This window comes from Varroa destructor, unplaced genomic scaffold (genome assembly GCF_002443255.2).
Source record: "Varroa destructor unplaced genomic scaffold, Vdes_3.0 BEIS01000007.1, whole genome shotgun sequence".
NCBI classification, from domain to species: Eukaryota; Metazoa; Arthropoda; class Arachnida; order Mesostigmata; family Varroidae; genus Varroa; species Varroa destructor.
In genome coordinates this window covers 19,932,250-19,953,052 of record NW_019211460.1, presented here as the reverse complement: position 1 = coordinate 19,953,052, position 20,803 = coordinate 19,932,250, and the positions used below count along the sequence as shown (strand labels likewise).

Sequence of the window (20,803 nt, the reverse complement as noted above, 5' to 3'; positions counted from 1 at the left end):
TTTTCTCCAGCCGCTGACCTTTTTAACAGTGTGTTCATATCTCTATGAAAAATTAGGATGTATTAGTGATTATGAAGTATATTTGAGCATCGTCGATAATACGCAGACGAGTCCCTTATAGTCTGACCGTTGAGGGCACGCCTTCTGTTTATAACAGGAACAGAAACATATCATCCTAGCCGGCTAGACGCGTTGCGTTCTTGCATTCAAGCTGGAAGAGAGTGCCCTTTCCGCCACGAGTTCTCATTGTGGCCTAACATAAGCAGGATTAAGGCCGGTATTTATCACAAAAAGAGAAAACCGGGTTTTAGCTTGCACGAAGAGCATGCGACCATGACAGGCCATTTTGGATTTGTGCAGACACAGGGTGTTCTTTATTGAAAAGTCTATGTTTCTATTTAGGCTGTTGAGCGCAAAGCAGTTTGCTTCCAACCAAGTTACGATCGATGTGTGGGTACTAAAACAGCTGTTCCGTAGTAATTGCTTATCCGTAGTTACTTAGCGAATCGAAAGGTTTGAATAGCCTTTAACCTGTGTAAATTAGGGACACAATGTTTCGGTAAATGCTAGGCGTATCCTTCCTTATCGTTTCTAAGTTGAAGAAAGCGTTTCTCAGCAGTTGAACACTTATGGTTCGCATTACTTTACTTAAACTCGTAGTCGATGACCTGGTGAGAGAATCGGTACGTAGGATACGTTACACCATCGATGCTCTTATTCGGAGTATGGAAACAATGGAAATCACACGAATTTAAATATGGAGAATATGGGAACTGATCGCTCGATTCTGTTGGCCGTGATTAAAAGTGACGATGAGACAATGCATTGTTAATCGTTGCGCCACATATTCATGAGGCTATTCAGTTGTGCAAGATATCTGGCAACATTGGCCATCTCCGTTTCGAACAAATGTGTGCCAAACTTGAACTAGTTCTAATGGCTAGTTTAAAAGTTATCCAACTTTTTCACTTGCCAAATAGCTCCGGCCAAACTAACTAGTATATTAAATCTCACCTTAGATACAGGAATTACTCTTAAAGTACCTGTACTTCAGCTCTGTCTTACAGCCCCATAAGGTATCATCCATATGGATCCTTTACTCGTACCCATATTTTGTTATGTTCAACGTAGGATTCGATCGAAGGCACAACGAATAGGATTAAAATGACAAAATGGAAAGTTCATTTTATCTTTCAAATGAGCCTGAGTCATTAAATATTCCGCAGAGCTAGCATAACAGGTGTAATAAGTCCTCTAACCGAACAGTTGACCGCTCTACATGTCATATACTATACACACCAAGAAATTGTATGTGAGTTGCGTATTTTAGAAAATCCTCGACATTGTTACGTTTAGATGACTACCGCTAGCAAGCACAGTTTCTATATAGGCCGCTGCCTCTGACGAGTTCGTGCCGTCAACAACGGAGACAACGTGAAGGACGGAAAGTTGTTTTGACGACCTCGTCTCTCCGAGGAATACGTTTAAAGAAGACGACAAAAAAAGCGGACCAGCCTAGAGTGGTGAACAGATTTATTATGTATATACGAAGTCAATTATAATCATCACTCTTTTCCACTCACCTCATCAAGAGCTTTGCGTACGATGCATTGCACGATACGATTTACTATCTTAACGACCATTGCTACAGTCATGATATTTCTAGTGGTAGTACCAATGATCATTTTTAGTTTTCTGATTGCGTTTGGTCAGATACGATATTCTGATGTCTCTATCGTTCAAAACGTGTCCCTACGTCGTCGTCCCGATGGTGTTGGTTCGCAGATACGCTCGGTTGCCGTTCTTATGGTTAACTGAAGCCAAGTCACGCAGGATACTCAATTATATAAGCATATATATCGCGTCGACCCGTCATATGCTTAGTGACCCACTCCCATCAAATGTGTTGAAACGTATCATATATTACACCATTTTTGGAATGGCGTCTTTGAAACACAGCACTTTCTCATACTTGAGATTTACCTAAGGATTATGACCCCTTTATGCGCTGTCTTCCGGCGGGTAGTAGGTGATTCCGCAGGGATAAAATTTTCCTCAGACGCTGTTTTGAAAACATTGACATTTACGTTAAATTCTTTCCAGGGGCTCCTGCAACAGCCGCTAGTTTCTCGTCATAATGGCCTTCCCCTTTAAAGGGACTAAAACTCCTTGGAGGCGATAATTATCGAGCTCAGCTGGAGTTAAGGCACACAAGACGCCTTTTTTCAGGCTGTTCTCTCTTATACAGTTGGCGTCCTTTCAGCGCCGTGAAACTTTGCTGTGCATACGCCTGCCATTGGTTTGCTTAGCCCTTCATAACTATATGAACATGCTGACGATCATATAAAGCTCTCACCCCCCAACTGCATTATGCAATATAGATGTTTGATATAATCAATGTTGTTGAGTATGACAAAAACGTTTTGAAATAGTTACATTGTTGACTTATATGGTACTCCTTGTTCTTATAAAGAAATATTTTTTGAGCATTCTGTCTTGAAACAACGGATGCTCAAAAAACGACATTGAAGCTACTATTTCGTAGAAAACACTTGTTTATTTTTATTTTTCAAGCTAAAATTTTAGATTTAGACGCTCATTGTTGTTCAGTTACATTTAGTTATACCGTTCAGACCCAACGCTGTGACCAATAATCCTCTTTTTTGTCGTATTGGCGAATCTATTTAATCACTATGTGTAGAAAGGGGCTAACAAGGTTGGGAAAAAAAACTTTCGATTGAGCTTGTCTGGTAAAGTGACCGGTGTAATAGGTGATGAGTAGAAGAACTAGGTTAAAGCAGAACATGGCTGGTTTCTTTATCAACTTTACGGTGAGTGAGCTCTTTAAGAGAGTGTTAAGTATAGTCTGTTTTGGGCAAGGCGAATCCACTACTGTTTTTGAGCTGGTGCCACCCTAACGACGCCAGCCGAGTTGTTTCTTATATTTACCCGCTTGTCCTTCGCTTGTTTCGGGTCCAGCTTTTCTTAGTGACCTTCCCTCTACTAGACCGCTGCACAAACTGGAGAATCCTCGAACTGTAGTCCCCGGTGTCAGAAATTGTGAAGGTATACTGAGAAAGTGAACAATGCCACTACCAAACAAGGTGAGCAGACTGACTGAGTGGAAAACCGCAATCTAGATTAGTTTATGGTGACTTTTTCCTTGACAGCGTTACATCCAGGATACATTAGTGCTGCAGCGGCTCTCCTATTTGGGACGGTCGCGCCTTGAGGTTCAACGATTTTTGGTGGAAAGCGATACCACTTACAGTCAATAGCAGCGCAGTCGGCAATATGCTGGTGTCACGAAGCGGGGAGATGACATTACAATGTTTCAATGTTTTGAAAAATTTCTGAATTTCATCTAAAAATCACAGTTAGAATTTTGTGCATGTGAGTCCGAATTCCTGTTCGTGGAGATGAAACATTGTTTTTAATCCTTTAAAATTTAATAATTTACCTAGTGCATTGTCAGTATTTATTTGCTAAGGTTACCTCAGGTGCATCACTTTGAATAATCAAACGAAGTGTGCCCTCACCTGCGTACGACAACGTCACAAAGCTGGCGTTAAATAAAATCGTTTTTGGTACATACGTCGACGAATTAACTATTCTCTTAGTAACGAACTAGAAGATTGGCAAAACAGTCAAACAAACATTACCATTATCGTCACCATTAAATATATGCTTAATAAAATAATTACCATAGCCCTTCACACACAGCCGTTAAATTCCAGCTTTACATATATTAGCCGTTCGCTCTGTACGCGTCAGCAGGCAAGAGAACCATGATTTCTAATTTTTCAGTCATCCATATGCGTTGGATTCCCGTGTTTCTTTTCTTTTCCCTTCCTTTTTAAAAGATGCTTCCTTTTCAAAGGATGGTAAGGAGTTCGAGTCTGATCAGCTGGCCAAGTTAACGGTCCCACTGCTCAATCCGCCCGATATGGGGAGGTTCGCCTGCACTGTCGACATCAATGACGCGATTAAGCAGATTTCTCCGGTTTTTGTTGCCTGCCTTTGCGCGCTACCACGTCGAGTGATCACAGCCAGGGCTACTGCAGTCGAAGCTGCTTTTCCCATTTTTCCATCTCGTTCTCCCATCGACCGCCAGGCTTTTTATGCAAGTAGATGTCCCTACCAACCACATATCCCTGCATAGCCGCAATGGCTACTGCTGCTGCAGCTCCTGCTGCCGTAGACCCCGGCTATATAATCAAAATCAGATGTTTCACTTGTAGGTCGGTGCATAGTCATTTTACTCGCTCATTCGACAAATAAGAGAAAACAGGAAAATAATTTACATCTTAGCCTAGAACAGCAGTAGCCGGACAAACGGATAACTCTTTGCTCCGCTACTAAAATAACCAGACCGGTCGTTCTCAGTAATGCCGCTTTCGCTGCCGTTCCAAACGCCGTAGCTACTTGCGAGTGGCCCACGAACAGGAGAGACAACGGGACACAGCGGGACAGAGCGGGAGCGCCTACAGCAGGATACTACTAAGGATGGAAACGAACTTTTTTTCAGGAGCACTTCTTCCTGCGGCTCATTTCGTCCCCTTCTATTGTACTACAGCTTTTTCGTCTAATCGCAATCCAAATCGTGGCTTTAGCGCTTGACGTTACAGCTGGCTTCGGCTAGCTTGCTGATGGCCTGGAATCTACGGCTGTTAGCATGTCTCCGTAGTAAGTAAGGTGTTTGCCGCAAAACCGTGCTAACCTACGTTCGAATCCGAACGTAGATACATTTTGTCGTACTAAAAGCCAACCGTCTAAGTACTTCCTAACGGCTGAGATACCGGACGTAAAACGTGAAAAACATTGTTAGCTACTAGCACGAGCCACCAAGGCGTTCGATTCGAAAAACGGGCTGCCTTTCGAAAGCACGTCCTTTCCCTGGACAAAACCCTGCTCCACAAGTTCGTACGCGAAGTCTAACGACATCGCCAATAGTGGCTTTTGTTTTTGGCGTTTCGTTTTGATTACACCAGAAATGTTTAATACTAATATCGTAGATGGGTCATCAGGCTCATACCGGAACGAATTCAACATTCAAACTAGAACAAAACAACTGTGTACGTCCAGCTCTAATTATTGCATTATTATGGCAGTAGAACGGCGATAACTTGTGCTAAGAACCCCGCCATTGAGTGCACTCTTTGTTTTTTTCTGCTTGCAGCAATTAGAATGGGGCGGCTGACACGTGTGTACCGTAGATATCAATATACTCGAAACAGTATATTTCTGCTTTTTTCTTAGTTCATTTGCACAAATCCTCCGGTCTTTCCACCTGTCTACGTAACACTCAGAAAATTATGTAATGTTAGTAAAAAAACTTAGCATAGTTGACAATGCAAAATCGTATTATAAAAATTCATTCAACAGGCCGATGTATCTGTGTATAGTTTTAATTTATAGGACACCGAAGGACAAATAAATATAAAAATGTGCAGTGTTTGTGTATTTCAAAATGATTGAAACACACATATAGGCTCCGATCACTTACCCCAAAGGCTCTTCGTTTTTCAACTTTGTCCTGTGCAACATAATTGAACATCCATTTCGAATTTCCGTTTGCAATCGTTGATGATTCTAGTTTGCATCATTATTCTAAGCGTTTTACTTCACACGATAGCACTCTATCCACACCCATCAGGACCTGTCTGTATAGCCTTTTCCGGGAATTACAAATCATCATCTGTCCGTGTCGGCCTACAGAATTTGACTTTATTCTATTTTCTTCTGGCTACAACCAACAAAAGTGCCTGACCAAAATGGAAATATTTTGCAAAATATTTCCTTGAAAACAGTTAACGATACCAAATACGGCTAACGCTGCTGTGAAGGCTAGCCAACGCGCCATCCCACACCACAACAACCGAGAGCGCTACGAATAGATAACCGCGGGCCCTATGCAGATAGGAAAAGTCCCCTTGTCGATTCTGTGGCAGGCCTTGTTTCATTCCCTCGGCAGCTGTGCGAAACTCCTAAACAGGCGCAGAACTCCTTCCAGCTCCTACCAACAGTGAACCCTAAACTTCTCTCCGCCAATTCTGCCCTTGAGACGGTAACAGTGAGCGAGGTCCTTGGAATGATAGCTTAGAGCACCAAACACAAAAGAGCTTGGCTGCAACGATTTGCCGTGGATCACTTCAGCCGAACTCAGGAGCTGTTGCACAAGGAATTCGGGCCGTTCGTAGGAGCTGTGATACTTTACATACGATGGCGTGGAAGCGAGTCTAGGGGGCAATGGCTCCGAAACAAAATGAGGTTCTCGCGCACTGCCCGTGTCTTCGGTGTTCGTTCTGCCTGTCGCTGACTTTAAGTGTTTGTAGCTTTTCACCAACCGCCTTTGCTTTATAGAATAGACAAGCAAGCAAAATATTCTACTTACTTTTCTCCAGTTCATTTTGCAGTTTGCTCGCCTTCTACGCTTGGTCGGCTTGGGTTTACTGGATTTGAGGCTGTTTCCTTTGAGATAATCCTGTGTTTTTTCGACACTTAATCTACACATCTATGGTTAGTGTTAGTATGCTTTCCAATGACGCAACTACCTTATCTACTTTGTGCACAAAGATGGAACGACAAAACTATAGCAGAGCTGTTTAGCCTTCCTCAACGACGGCCTTCAGAAACTTTCTGTCGGCCAGTCTGAAAATCAGTTACACCCGTCACATCGTTTGGAGGCAACATGGAAACGCTATATACTGCCTGGACGGCGACGCATCGTGCGATCAACTTGACTAACGTTGAATAACTTTGCTTTAAAATGGACTTCGTATTGAATATAGGTAAGGGTAGAGATAGATCGTGTAAATAACTATCCAAATATTTTACTGCTATAATGGGATCTGATTAGGCCTGAGATTTGAAGGGTGCATGCTATTAAATACGGTAAGGACGTATATCATAATTTGGAAAAAAAACGGTAAAAGAATGTAGCAATAAAAAATGTTGTGTATATTTATTTTATTTCATAAAACTGGTCATACAAGCTAAATGCAAGGCGTTAATCTGCGCCTCTCGGAAAATAAACCTGTGAAAGGTTTTGAACTAGTACGTTTGTGTTAACTGGCGATTTTTCCACTTGACTAAGTTAAAAATATCATAATTAGTTAAGAATATATCCAATTGAATAAGAGACGCTCTTGGTCTTTCTTTCTTTTGTATTTAATGCGATTTAACTTTATAGACGTTTAATTTATACTACATCAGATTTGAAATGTCACTGTTATTATTGAAATTATCTATTTCGATCGTACTTTTCTGAACGATAAATGTCATGATTATATATTTTACTCATTAGCTTAAAGTTGGATACAAGCAAATGCGTCTCCACAAAATTGGTTGTAGCCACAAACTAGTAAGGTCATTGCCAAACAGCAAAACTGTATTATTTAAGTAACACTGACAGCGGTAAAATCATTCAGATATTTCCTGCCAGCCAAAAGATAAACGTATCTCCAATCTCTATAAGCGTCACAAATAACTTCTCGCTAACTAACTTTGGCCCTAACCTTTTCTGTCATCGAAGACCCTTTACGTACAAAACGTTTTGTCTCATGTCGCTAACTACATTCAGTAACGTAAGTAAAATATTTACAAGGCTATGCAGTATCTTCACCTCAAGAAAACTTACTAACCTAGAACTGTCAAATATAGTTGTTACAACAACGACAGCAACAAGGACTAAAAGCCTAAATCTACAAGCCTGCTAGATAGGTTGTTAAGTATATTAATAACCATCAATGTCTTACTCAAACTCACCAAGATTGATTCTTCTGCAATCAGCAACCTACCCCTAAAAGAACGTTTATCTTTGCCTTCGCGCTTCTGATCACCCCCTAGTTGATTCGTTATAATTGCTCATCAAACCCATCGCTATTTCTTCTTCTTTATTCTCTGCTTTACCCTCTGTCCCACAAGGCGCAAGGGGCACAAGCTTACTACGGGCACTGCAATGACCTAAGTAATCTACGTTAGCGGGAATAGTCCCTTGTTCCTTTCCAAAAAGACGGGCGTTCTCACCCGGACATTAAAGAGAATGGCCCAAAAAAAGTTTTATAGCCCGGCGCAGACATTTCCTTTCAACGGAGTTGGGCCGCTGCCGAGATCATCGCCGCTGCCGCAGTCAGCGCCCCAGGCTTTACCTATTGTTACTGCCATCGTTCGTGCATTTAGTGTATCCTTAACAGATTATCTATCATCAGGTTCTCCTTCTTATTCTTCACTGCATCTAGTAGGAGAACTGCTGAAGAACGCTGCATAGCCAGCCTAGACCGAATAAACAAAAAACGAGGTCAAAATGAATAAGACCTTGAAACTTCCCGTCTTCCAGTCTACAGTTAAACTCGATCCTTTTCTCGCAGCATTAAGCAGCTGATCACAGCAGCTCAAGACATTTGGCGTCTCTAATAGCATAAATCAAAAGGCTGTGGCAGGAAATACGGACAGCTACAAGCAAAAGTGGCGCTGAATGGTGGCCTGGTCGAGAGAGTAGAGGTAGAAAGCGCTCTTCTAAGTCTCCCTTTAACTTCGTTTATCCATTTTAAATCCCTTCTTGTCCTTTGCGCATCACTAAAGACTATTTCGAAAAGCGAGAAGGCAACGTCTACTACGCTACAGGCAGCGCCAATAACATGAAAAACGCAGTTAGCATAAAGACGCCCGCTTTAGTTATAACTGGTAACATTCATGAAATTTCCCTGATTAAATGAAAGATAAAGGGGTAAACCAACACTGCGCGTTAGCGTCATATCATTGTTCGCTAATCCTCGCATATAACTAATAACAATATTCAAAGAAACTTAAATAGATGTTTACATAGCCGCATATGTTTCCTTTTATGATCCTTACATGGCACTCTGCGCTAGCGTTTTTTTTTGCACTCTTCTTCAATTTAACTGTTTGGGAATCCACATAAGAATCCTCTATATATATATATATATATATGTTTGTGTGTCATTAAGCATTCGTATTTATTACACATAGAGAAGATTCGGGTATGGCTAGTTTATATAAAGAGACGCATGAGTGGGATAGTTTTGTTGAATAAACCTACATGTTAATATCTCGGTGGTGTAACTATAGTTTGGTAATAACAAACCTTATTATATTATGATTGCATTATACATGGATCGCTAAGTTCCCGCCGATGCTGTATTTTTCTGGGCGATAAATCCAAAGGGATACCATAATACTTGGTCTTCCTTGCTGACTCGAACGCATTGCTTCTTAGTAGAGACTCCGTTGTGTTGTTAGCTTCAATTTTGGTAGTGACAGCGCAAGTTTAAGTATATTTCGGTTAATATTAATAGATACTCATGTAAAATATGTTTGTATGATCGCGTAATGTATGTTGAAATTACAAACATACTGTAATATCTATGAGACTCTTGGAAGAAAGGGTTTTTTTTGCTTGACTTGACAATAAAACAACAAACGACGATAATGTTGCCATAAAGTTTTACTCAAGCCAGAATAGGGCGTTGTAGTTTCTAGCTCACGTAGGCGAAGGACTAACAAGTAAAAACGTCACACCTAAATACTGAAACTTGTAAACCTTTTTTTTTTTTTTTACCTAAAATTTACCTAGCAGTCGATAGCTTTTTTATTGTTCCGCACACGTACATAAACAGGAGATTGTTCTCGTATGTTTTATGGGAGATAAAATGTAAAAGTAAATACTTTATCCAGTGACCAATAGCCATTATTTATTCCTGACAGCTTCTCAATTACCATCACTTTAGTAGAAATCATGAGATCTGTTTGTTTTCTGCTGCCGAAATGCGCCAGTAAAAATTGTGTCCCCGTAACAAAATGCAGAGACCCCTCTAAGAATTCGGGGAAATTTCAGACGACAAATATAAATGGAGCTAGAGGAAAATTCATTAAAGCAGTAGTATTTCATCGGTATCCAGCAGCAGTGTAGTGTCCCGTAAAAGTAAATATATTGAAAAGCGCCGGATATAGGTGCTACGGAACAGTAGTCAACCTTTTCTCGAATTAAATTTCATTAATCGTTAATTGACAACATCCTTTTTATAGAGTCAAATAAATTAAATATTTCTAGAACCCTCTTTCCTCACAGCTGCTTGAAGCTTCCATCAATGCAGGACGAACCAATTAAATAAACGACTTCTATAAAACGTATGTTCATATAATTACGATTTATAGCTCTAAAATACTTTAAGTGACATATGTAAACGGTGGAAAAAATTAAAAATGGTCATTAATGATAATAGTGATAAATAAAAATTAAAAAAAACTTATCAAGTACACGAGCTTCACGAGCATGAAACAACGATGTGCTACTATGATAGTGCTAAATTAGAGGAACAGTATCTGATGCATTTTTTTCCAGCGAGGAATGATTAGTATAAGTTTAAATTGTACAAGGAGCCAGGCCGAATGGGGGCAATCACCAGAAACCACAATTATATCCATGCTAAAATTGCCAGAATAGGAGCATTATCGCATTTAAGAAACACAGTTATATTCTCGACACGGACACTATCATATGTGTAGTTAGAAACGTTTTTGCTTTGAACGAAGCTCGATGACTATAGGGTTCACGAATGGGGGGATTTCATAGCGTCATATATCCAGGCAGATAAACAGTATCTAAACAAACCGCGTTATCTACCGCGCACAATGTGCAAATACATAGAGAAAATTTTATATGTAAGTCATATCTAAACAGCATTGTAGGACTACGCGAGGACCCTCTGCTTCAGATCACCTCTTTGAATAGTTAGAAATCTCGGTACGCGACCTATATTCGTTTAGATGCGTGCGTAGTGTGCACGATTCTTAATATAACAAAATTGAAGAGAGTGGAAAAAGATAACTTTTTCGCAAGCATATAGGTAGATAATGATAATTTATTTGATGGAAAATAGGTAAAAACAGGTTTTTACCAGCCTCGAACTGGTATCTGATTTTGGTACCGTTTGGAGTTAGCAATAATAATAATAATAATAAATCGTTATGGAATACATTTATGTGTGGTTCATGATTTTTTTTTTATGTATCCTATTGAAATCAAAAGCTTTTAATGTTTCTATGAAATATTTGTAACAAAGAAGTCTCAACAAAGGTGTAGCCTACGAACTTTCCTTACATTGTGGTTTACGTTGTGATTCAGCATATTGTAAAGACAGAAAGCGTTCCGTATCGTATTGACATGCTCACGTTTGTTAAATAAAATAAGTTTCGAGCCAAAATTTCATAATTAATCCGAATGCCCGCGTCTTAGAAGAGTTCTTCAGTAATGTTTACCTTTATTACCTCATACATCATTTACTCTTCCAACACGAGAGGAATCATTGTTTAATTTTATATAATATTCTAATTGGATTACATAATCAAATATGAGTGACGCTATACGATATAGACTATTAGCAACAGAAGATATAGCAGTATAGGTATACTATACTGGGGCCGCCCTTATATACGCGTTACAGGAATCTTGTCCTACTATACATGTGGCGTACTGCTTTTGTTCGACCCATTGACATGTCGGCCGAATGCCGACAATATAATGTATTTTAATGCTAAGAGTATTTCTTGTTTATTATGTGCGTACTACTTCGGTCTTTGATGTGATAATGGCTTCCAACGCTGATCTTCGCCAGTACGCAGAGCTGGCCATACACTGTTCTCATGGCGACTCAAGATTAAATTCGTTTAACTGAAGTTAGAGGACAGGAAATACTTCCTGTATTTGCGATAGATTGACTCGTGAATGGTGCAATGTGCGAGGACATTGCTAGGCCAAACGAAACTCAGAATTAAAATTTTTTTTTTTTTAATAAAAGCTTTGTAAAAAGGTTGCAAGTTGGCCGATCATTATTAGTGAATTAATCAATAGAGTACGTTCTTTCTAATGATAGCAAAAGTTCACCATTTCTAAATTATAAGAATTTTTTTTTCCGCAGATTAGTTATCACTACCTGCATTTAGGTTGGCGATGTTTTCTGGCAGTGTATAATGATTCTTTTACAAAGGCATTTTGGATAGATTTGGACATATGATGATGCTCAAGGGCATTCGTGATTACCTGCGAAAAGCAATGGATTCCATTGAATATTTATCGTGCAATAGCTCGTACCTGCAAATTACAGCATGGTGACAAGGTCGCTGCGGATCAACGATGCCAAATGGAAAACGAAATTCAAAGGAAGGCATATACTGATAATATAGCTAGATGGTAATTTATCTGATGCCTGAATTTTTTCAAAAGGTGTTATTAGTAACTGGCTTAAAACACTCAGAGCGATCCAATGCGTGTAGCATCGAAGGTAACACTCAACTCCTGTCGTCAGCAGACGATTGCTGATGTTTGCTGTGTAATTCTGAGTAAAGCCGCTGCGAAGACCTTTGAAGGGAACGAAACGGCTAAGACGTCCGATCTCGTCGCCATGGCTTAGTCATGGCCTGCACCAAGGAAAACAAGGTTGAACAGTCGCTTTAGCCCCTAGATATTAGCGCAACTCTACGTCCGTACGGTTTCGATTATTTTTATGCCTTCAAAAGGATTGTAGGCGACATAATGTGTTCCACCGTCGATTGTTTCACACAGGCTATCGATAACGAGATTTGGTACGGTAATGCAAATGTCAAATGCACAGTTATCGAGGAACTTCCATGTTTCCACAATCGAAAGGGATATATGAAATATGAAAAGTTCCAAACAGCCTTGTATACTGCGACTTCGTTCGAAGTGTTCAGAAGGAGTTATCAACTTTCTAGCTCCTGCATGAATTCTAAAAAAACTACTTCAATTAAAATTTATTCAGTTGTTACTGTAATATATGCTGGTGACGTGCCGTTCAAAAGGACACCCAAATACGCATTTTACGTATTTTTTCATTCCGTTCATACGAGCATAGGTAAGTATAAGTGGTAATCATGGTGCTGCGTAGAATTATATTTTAGATGAACTGCTATATCTATAGATACGGTGTACTAATAAATATTAATAAAACAAACTATCAAGCGTCAATTATAATGCTTAGATAATGTGCTTTTTTTTTTCCTCATTTATTTACTGCTCTTTGTGCGGTTGCACTAACTTCGATTGAACTGTTCTTTTCTTCGGCGCGTGCTCTTGCCAGATTGAGGGACCTTGTCGTCTTGCAGGCATGTTCTGTCAACTTGCCGAGCGGCAGCAGGAAGTACTTCGGATGAAGCTACGGTCGAACGATAATTGAATATATTTATGCGTGTCCTTTATTTTGCCTAACATATTCTGCAGGAGTTGGCAGAATCCTGCATTGCTTGCTTGCTTCAGTCTATCAATATAGCCGCCGTGACTCAAATAAGCCACATGACAGTGATTAATCATCGTAAGATAAACGGCTTTACAGCGGCGGAAGGAGAAGTCAACGTTAATCGAAATACGCTTTCAATAATAGCTGTATAAGTACAAGAGGAGGACCGACCTTGCATAGGGTCCTCTATAGAGGTGCCAACGGAACTGCCTCAGTACGCAAGAGCACCAACCCTACGCAGTACGTATGGAAGCAAATTTGACGCTCATGGCTAGATTGCGTAGCACGTGCTTACAAAGTAGAATAATTACATACGACTAATTATGTGTTTGTGTGTGAGTGTGTGAGTGTGTGTGTGTGTGTGTGTGTGTGTGTGTGTGTGTGTGTGTGTGTGTGTGTGTGTGTGTGTGTGTGTGTGTGTGTGTGTGTGTGTGTGTGAGTGTGTGTGTGTGTGTGTGTGTGTGTGTGTGTGTGTGTGTGTGTGTGTGTGTGTGTGTGTGTGTGTGTGTGTGTGTGTGTGTGTGTGTGTGTGTGTGTGTGTGTGTGTGTGTGTGTGTGTGTGTGGACGAGTGACCCCCATATCATCTAATTACACTAAAGATTATATACTGCAGGCAAAACATCCATTGGCCTTTGGGTTTCTGCTTGCCTTTAAGCTGTCCTAATATCAACGATGTATGAGGCCAAAAGATCGAAATCCTTGATTTTTGTCAAGCGTGCGTACAGCGCGTACAAAGAAGCTAAAAGCATCAGAGATCAGTTTATCGCATAGGAATAGTAACTGCAAAATAGCGATGTCACTGTGGTAAGTCATGTGGGCTACGGTGTTCTAGGGTCTTGCTTCTTCAACCCAACGATATCTTTGTGGACAAATGACTTCAAGCATGATTGCCTTTATTCGATTAAAGGCGCACGATGATTAGAAGTGAAATTTGGCTTTGTTAGTATGTTCACTAACGACAGAAAGAAATGGCTAAGGCAAGTTAAGAACTTCTAACCTTATTATAAGCAATGTTAAGCTACTTTTTTTCGAGCAAAAATACAAATCTGATTGTTCAACAAAACCCGTCACAGATTCATTTAGGACTAATTAGTGAGAGAAGTTGTACGAAAAGGAAGACGTTAAGGGAACCCACTGATATCGGACCCTTTTACTTTTAAAAGTCTGATACACAACTTAGATCGTACATAATTTAACGATATTTGATGGACGACAGATATTGTCATAGGCCATGTAGGTTGCTGCGGAAAATCTTCATGGTGATCAAAAAAAGATACTGATTCGTAAAAGATATTTCGATTTTGTATATTACAAATATTTACAATTAACCAAACGTATCCTTTTATTAAAGTGACCTGAAACGATTTTTTAACGTTAGTATTTGCTTGGCTACATCTCTTTCGCTAGTTCCTGATAAATGTATGGCCTTAAAGGTTGTTGTTGTTTCTTTTCGGACCCGATCAAATTTGCAATATAAGCGATGTTTATTTAAAGGTCTTTTTCACCGATCGTAACCTAAATACGATCGCTATCCGTGACTGTATTTCAAGCTGACATTATCACGTTCCAACCCTGCGCGAACAACTGCGAAGTGCGCTAAGAGCGATGACCTGCCATACCATAACGCTACCGTCAAAAGTTAGTTGTATCGTGGGTTCGGTCATAAGTTTTTGGATGGGATTTAAGAAGGTTTGGTCTGACGGGCTTGTAAGCCTATATCTCGATCGAACCAAATAGTAATAAATTTACGTGTCTATCAAATACATTAAACTATTATGTTCTATAAACAGATTTATGAATATGCTGGAAGAGAATAATTAGATGTCTAAAAATGCTGCCGCTCAGTATTCCAACCAATAGCGTCCAGCTGCAACTGCTTTTATCTGGTCTATCTACCTGAAATCACGAAGACTTAGCAAAGTCCGTTGTATCAGTGTCGGTACCCCATAGCTGACGAGTCCCAGGATGCGTAATAGGTGGCAATGTTTCTTTGCTTCACCTTTGCTTCGTCCATACATATGATGCTAGTACATTACAGGCTTCCTCGTAATACACACCATATATAGGTGTGGTGAATGTTTGTGTTAGGGGCAACAGTAGACAACGGCCTTTATGAACTGTTCGGCTTTGACCTTCTCAGGTTCTGCCGATCTTCCACCTTTAATGTCAGCAAATTCCATTACGGCCTCCCGCTTCAGACGCCCATCTCTATTCGTCTATTCCCGGCGAGTACAAGCAGAGCAGGCGGGGCAGGTTCGTATATTCAGAACGACTCTATGCACATCAGGGTTCTTCAACTCTTCGAAGTTAACGGAAGAAAACCCGGGGCTGGGAATAGTGAACAAGAGAACATCTACGTGGTTGGCTACGGGGAAGCACCACAGTTTTTACACTCCACTTGCTAATCCGGCGATGTTCAGGTGTTTGGTGCTCGACCGTCGTGAATCCCTCGGAAAGCCCCTGAAGAGTGCTGACGATGACTTTGTTGCGGGACTTCGCTTTTTTTCCACAACCCAGCAGCAGGATGGCATAGCAAAGTTGCACTGACGCGCGACGAGGACAACTTCGCTCTGTTTGCTGCGGCTATCGCTGATCGGATTCTGAAGAAAATTTAATACTAGTACTTGAAAGCTGTCAGAATACTGGCGGTGACGATAAGGCAAACGAATTTGTTTAGAACAAGTGACGCGTTGGTGAGTGAGTGTAGGAGGAAGGACTTGGCAGAATGTGACGTTGCCACTAGTTTAATAAAAATCGTATAAAAGAAAGTTTGGAAATATTTGGTGGACACAGCTCGGTCATTAAGAGCATCTAGAACACTTCTGCGTTTATTTTTGCTAATCATTCATTAAAAACTACAATACTCATAGATTTTACCGCACAATGTACCCAATGTATTTTATAGTCGTATTTAATAAAAAAAAAAGAAAATTGTAACCGGTTGTTGTTTTGATGGTACATCGAAAGGATGCTCTTGGTTCTCGTGTCATCATGCCCTATGACATACGTGTCGACTATCGCATAAAGTGACCCCTCAAGTGAAAGTTACTATCAGTTGAGAGGCCAAATTAAAAAAGGATAATCAGCTAGTAATAAAAATCCTTAGGCAAAATGTCAGTTAATTTGCATAAGGATATAATTGAACGTTTTACATATAGTATACTATCTTTATCTGTACAGGCAAAATACAGGATAGCAGTGGAAATAGTTATCTTACAAAAGCTCTTTAATGTCACACTAAGTGATTTGAGCGTGAATAGCCATCAAAGTGGCTGTTAGATGCTATCGTATCGCTCGTAAGTAGGAAACACAATACGGGTGTGTAGGCATAATAAGATTGTACGGAAATCCTTCCGTACTTCTCTCACAACTGCCAAGTTTAAGTACTATGTCCTGCTATGGTAAAGCGCTAACTAACCATAAGAACACGTGAGGTGGTCTAGGCTGAAACCAGAAGACACGCATCGTTCGTTTCATGCTCGGCGGAATTGTCAGACATCTGCCTGGCTAAAAAAATAACACTGCAGAAAGAATATCGATTCATTCAAGTCTAAATATCTCACTAACTGCTGTATAAATACTCGAACATTCGCCGCAGGCTTTTTTTTTTTTTTTTTTTTACATAAACACACACTCGGATCAGTCTACGTAAAAATATGATGCATATACGATATTATATAGTACTTCATCCAAAACTTATCCGTTGTCGTTTTCATAGTCATCCGTTTAACGTTTGTCCCAAAATTAGATGAACGCTATCTCTTGGATCCACTCTTAATTAGGTTGCTTTGTAACCGAACTTTCTTGTTGGTGTACTAGTAAATAACTAGCGTACTGCTACGAAAATGTTTCGCGTCCTTATCAACCTATTAAAGGCCAATACATAGGGCATTCACCCAAACGTATACTGCCAGCAGAATACTCATATCAAGCTAAGGTACACGGACTATTGATAATGTAGCTCCGTACATAATGACCTGTTTGGAGCCTACGAAGATTCGAACATTTTCGTCAACTATTACAGGAGTGCCCGTTCAACAAAGTCGTTCAGGTAAGATTATACGAGTAAGTAATCATACCCAATTATGTCCGCGAGAAAAATAAGAAGCGAAAATGTTAGAGAAACGCGGTCATAGCTTATACGTTAACTAGGGGTCTGTCGTATAGGAAACCTAATAAACCTGACGGTGGCTGACTTCTAGGAGGCAATATTTTACTGAAATATATAATTAGCATTAGAAGAAATATAAAAAGGTGAATAGAAAAAGCTCAGAGCATTAGGAAGAGAACGCGTGGTCCGTAATTTACAGCGTCGCGGAATCCATTGTTGCGACAACATTGATTATTCGTGATGTCCATCCGAGATCTCATGAGAGTAATTAATCCCCACTATGATGCATTAATTATTATTTAACATGTGAATCGTATATCGCGCAACAAGTTTCAATGACTGAAGTTACTATACTACATTTAGATTTTGTGTCAACATGATTAGGTATAGCACTAGGTGATGACCTTGACTTCGTAAACGGGCAAAAAGAAAGACGAAGAAACGGATCACTCCTCAGGAGTGAAGATCTGATTACTACTTATGGTATTTTTGCTAAACTTATTTAACTAATTGATATTTTCAGAAAATTCAGAGAGAGTATTGGCGTAAGGGCAAATTTGGGATTTGTTATGTCGTTTCTTCTGAAAATTAAAGAATAGTCAGAAAGCTTACGTCTCACAAAACTCAAAGGATCGGCCACCTTTTTTAATTATCGACTATGCTATAGGAAAAGGGATTTAAGTTTATGTATGTGAAGATCAAAGGAATCGTGTTTCGATAGCGAGCCTAGGATTACTTGGCATAGCATGTAAAGCGGCATTCGATTAGGACGTATAGTCAGCCAACGGAAGAACTATGCCATACGGCTTAGGCAATGATAAGAAGAAATAATGACTTGTTTTCGCATTAAAGGATCTGCAGTGAAGAACTCGTGTATCTTAATTCCGACTCTAAACAGATAATTGCCAAACCGTTGTATCAAAGCCAATTAATAAAAGGGTTGTGAGACTAAACAGTTCCAGCCTAAGAATAGGAACGACCGGCATTGTAATTTTAGTGCTTTTGAGAAAATGGCCAGAGGGTAGTAATGAATCGAACTCTATAGACCGGGAAACTTCAAACGATGCTGGCACAGTTTTAGAAATAACAAGGGATAACCTAATTGATTTTAGATTTCAGCCAGTGACGCTAGAAGAAATTATGTTGTTTTGAAACTTCGAGAAACAGGATGTTCTCTTATGTTAACAGGTATACTTGTATGAAGTCGTAATAACGAAAGAGACGTTAGAGAAAGAGTTAATAGAGCTTAAAGAAATCTACTTAAAATTGCTACCGGACAATTGACGGCATCTTTCAATAGTTTCCATAGAAGAAAGTACATTAATAATAAATACATCATAGTCAAAACCATGATATAGAGGTTACAGGATAAGCAACATATGTAAAGCCTGCAAAAATTAATGTTTGTTTATACTATATGTACACATTACATTAATATCCGTTTATTGATTCATCGCATAAGAGCAAAAAAAAACAGTCTAACGAAACGTCTACTACACTTCTCTAACTGGAGGTTTGTTTTAATCCGATTGGTCTTGCAAAGCTTCCTGATTGTCTACGTACGGTGCTCACGTTTAGTGAATCCAACGGCATTGTTATTTGTGGACTGATTGCACCAAGAATGGTCATCGTTGGCCGGACCTGGCATCTTTGATAGTCACAGTTGGTCCTATATAGATAGGTAGAACGCTTCTCCTTTTTTCCACTCTTTTTCAACACGATCATCGTGTCTGTTTTGCGTTCCTTATCACATCTCAGTACCTTCATCTTCTATCATCAAGTGATGATCTAGAAATTCGCAGAAAGGGAATTTGGTAACGACAGTCATTTCACCCCTGCAACGGCAACACTACCGTTATTCGTAGCAGTTTTCAATCTAAGCTTACCGGCTTGCCCTGACACTTAGTCAACTTCGTCCTTAATGACTCAGAACTCGAAGCACAATGTATAACGCCAAAACATATGGGAGAAACCGAGGTTTAAAAGAAACTACCTAGAAAACCACCTACGACACAAATACCGCTACCAGTAACCCATCCGGGAAAAGGGCCGGTGGCCTTGGCACGCTTGGCAATTCTTTTTAAGTAACAACGACAAACTAGAGACCGCTTGACACGCCGACACGCACAACGAGACAGACAATGGGTGTTCCACTTTATCTGTGTTTTGCAGCTCATAGCGAACCCAGGCAACAAATAGTAAGAGGATAAAAGTTGAGGGGATACTGGAGTTAGAAGAAAGAAACTTACTTTAGGCACAAGGACCGACTTAGCTATGCCAGGCCTCGATTGCTGCTGCCACCGTTACTTCGAACTGAAAGCGTATCATTAGTAGTTGCTATTGGGATTGTTTGTGGTTGTTGTTTAAATAGAATAGTATAACTTTAATCACGAATTGTTTAGCTAGATCACGCGAACTTGATCAATGGGAAACGATCATATTGATACTGAGATTAACACCACGTACCGTATGATGACAAACATTTTAATAACACGTTGTTAATTTTTGTATCAATGAGTACCATTCCACTCTTTGCAACTAATTAAATAGAAGTACGTATTTTTTGTGGCCAACTGTAACTTATATATTTCAGTTCTGGTGTTGGTAACTAACCAAAAAGGGTAAGGGGACCTGAGTCGAATCTCGGGACACGTCTAGGGCCATTTATCCTTATTTTTAGGTCATACTTTTGGATGGTGATTCGTGCTGAACATAGCTAAGTTTTATTCAGTAAACCTAAATGACAGCACGACAAATTCAATCGATTATACTCTAATAAGTAACGAATTTTAAAAAGAGAGCGGGTGGTAGCATTACGCTGCTGGTCGACTCTGCTTTTCCTAGCAACCGCACGCCAAAAAGATATACGTACTACGTCATATACGCCCAATTTCCAGACGTGTAATCTAATAAATACGAGAAAAAAAAATTATAGTAACTTTATCCGAGACAAGATACATGCATAATATACTTATGAATACGAATATATAGCATATCTTATGATAGATTCTCAACTCGAGTGTAATGTATAGTTTTATCATTGCCGTTTTCTTCATGATTACAATTTTCCCATTATTGCCGCTATATCTGCTCTTAGCCTATGCTTCAAAAGGCAGACACAGATGAATTGAGTTTCACCAGGACATTTCCATGGCACAGCACACTTCCGTCATGATGAGCCGCCGCGTTCTCCAGGATGAAATTATCCGGATGGAAGGATGGCCGTCTGCCATCGCTACCTCCGTTCGTACCCCCAGAACCTTTCTTTGGTTTTTTTCTATTACCCGCTTTTCCATGCATATCCCTTTCGCCACCGCTGCACTCTTCACTTGTTATCTTCTTCATAATGAAAGGAAACATTAATCTCGTGCTACTTTATAGGCATGTCGTGTTCGTGGCGAGCGATTCGGTTTGACA

General features: G+C 39.9%; 1 long non-coding RNA gene across 1 annotated transcript; it reads left to right on the top strand.

Annotated features, from left to right (window-relative positions):
• Window positions 1-12,138: 12,138 nt before the first annotated feature.
• On the top strand, window positions 12,139-13,734 carry LOC147754428 (uncharacterized). The gene is made up of 2 exons (XR_015317575.1): window positions 12,139-12,893; window positions 13,119-13,734. It is a non-coding gene; the product is annotated as an uncharacterized LOC147754428 (long non-coding RNA).
• Window positions 13,735-20,803: the final 7,069 nt, after the last annotated feature.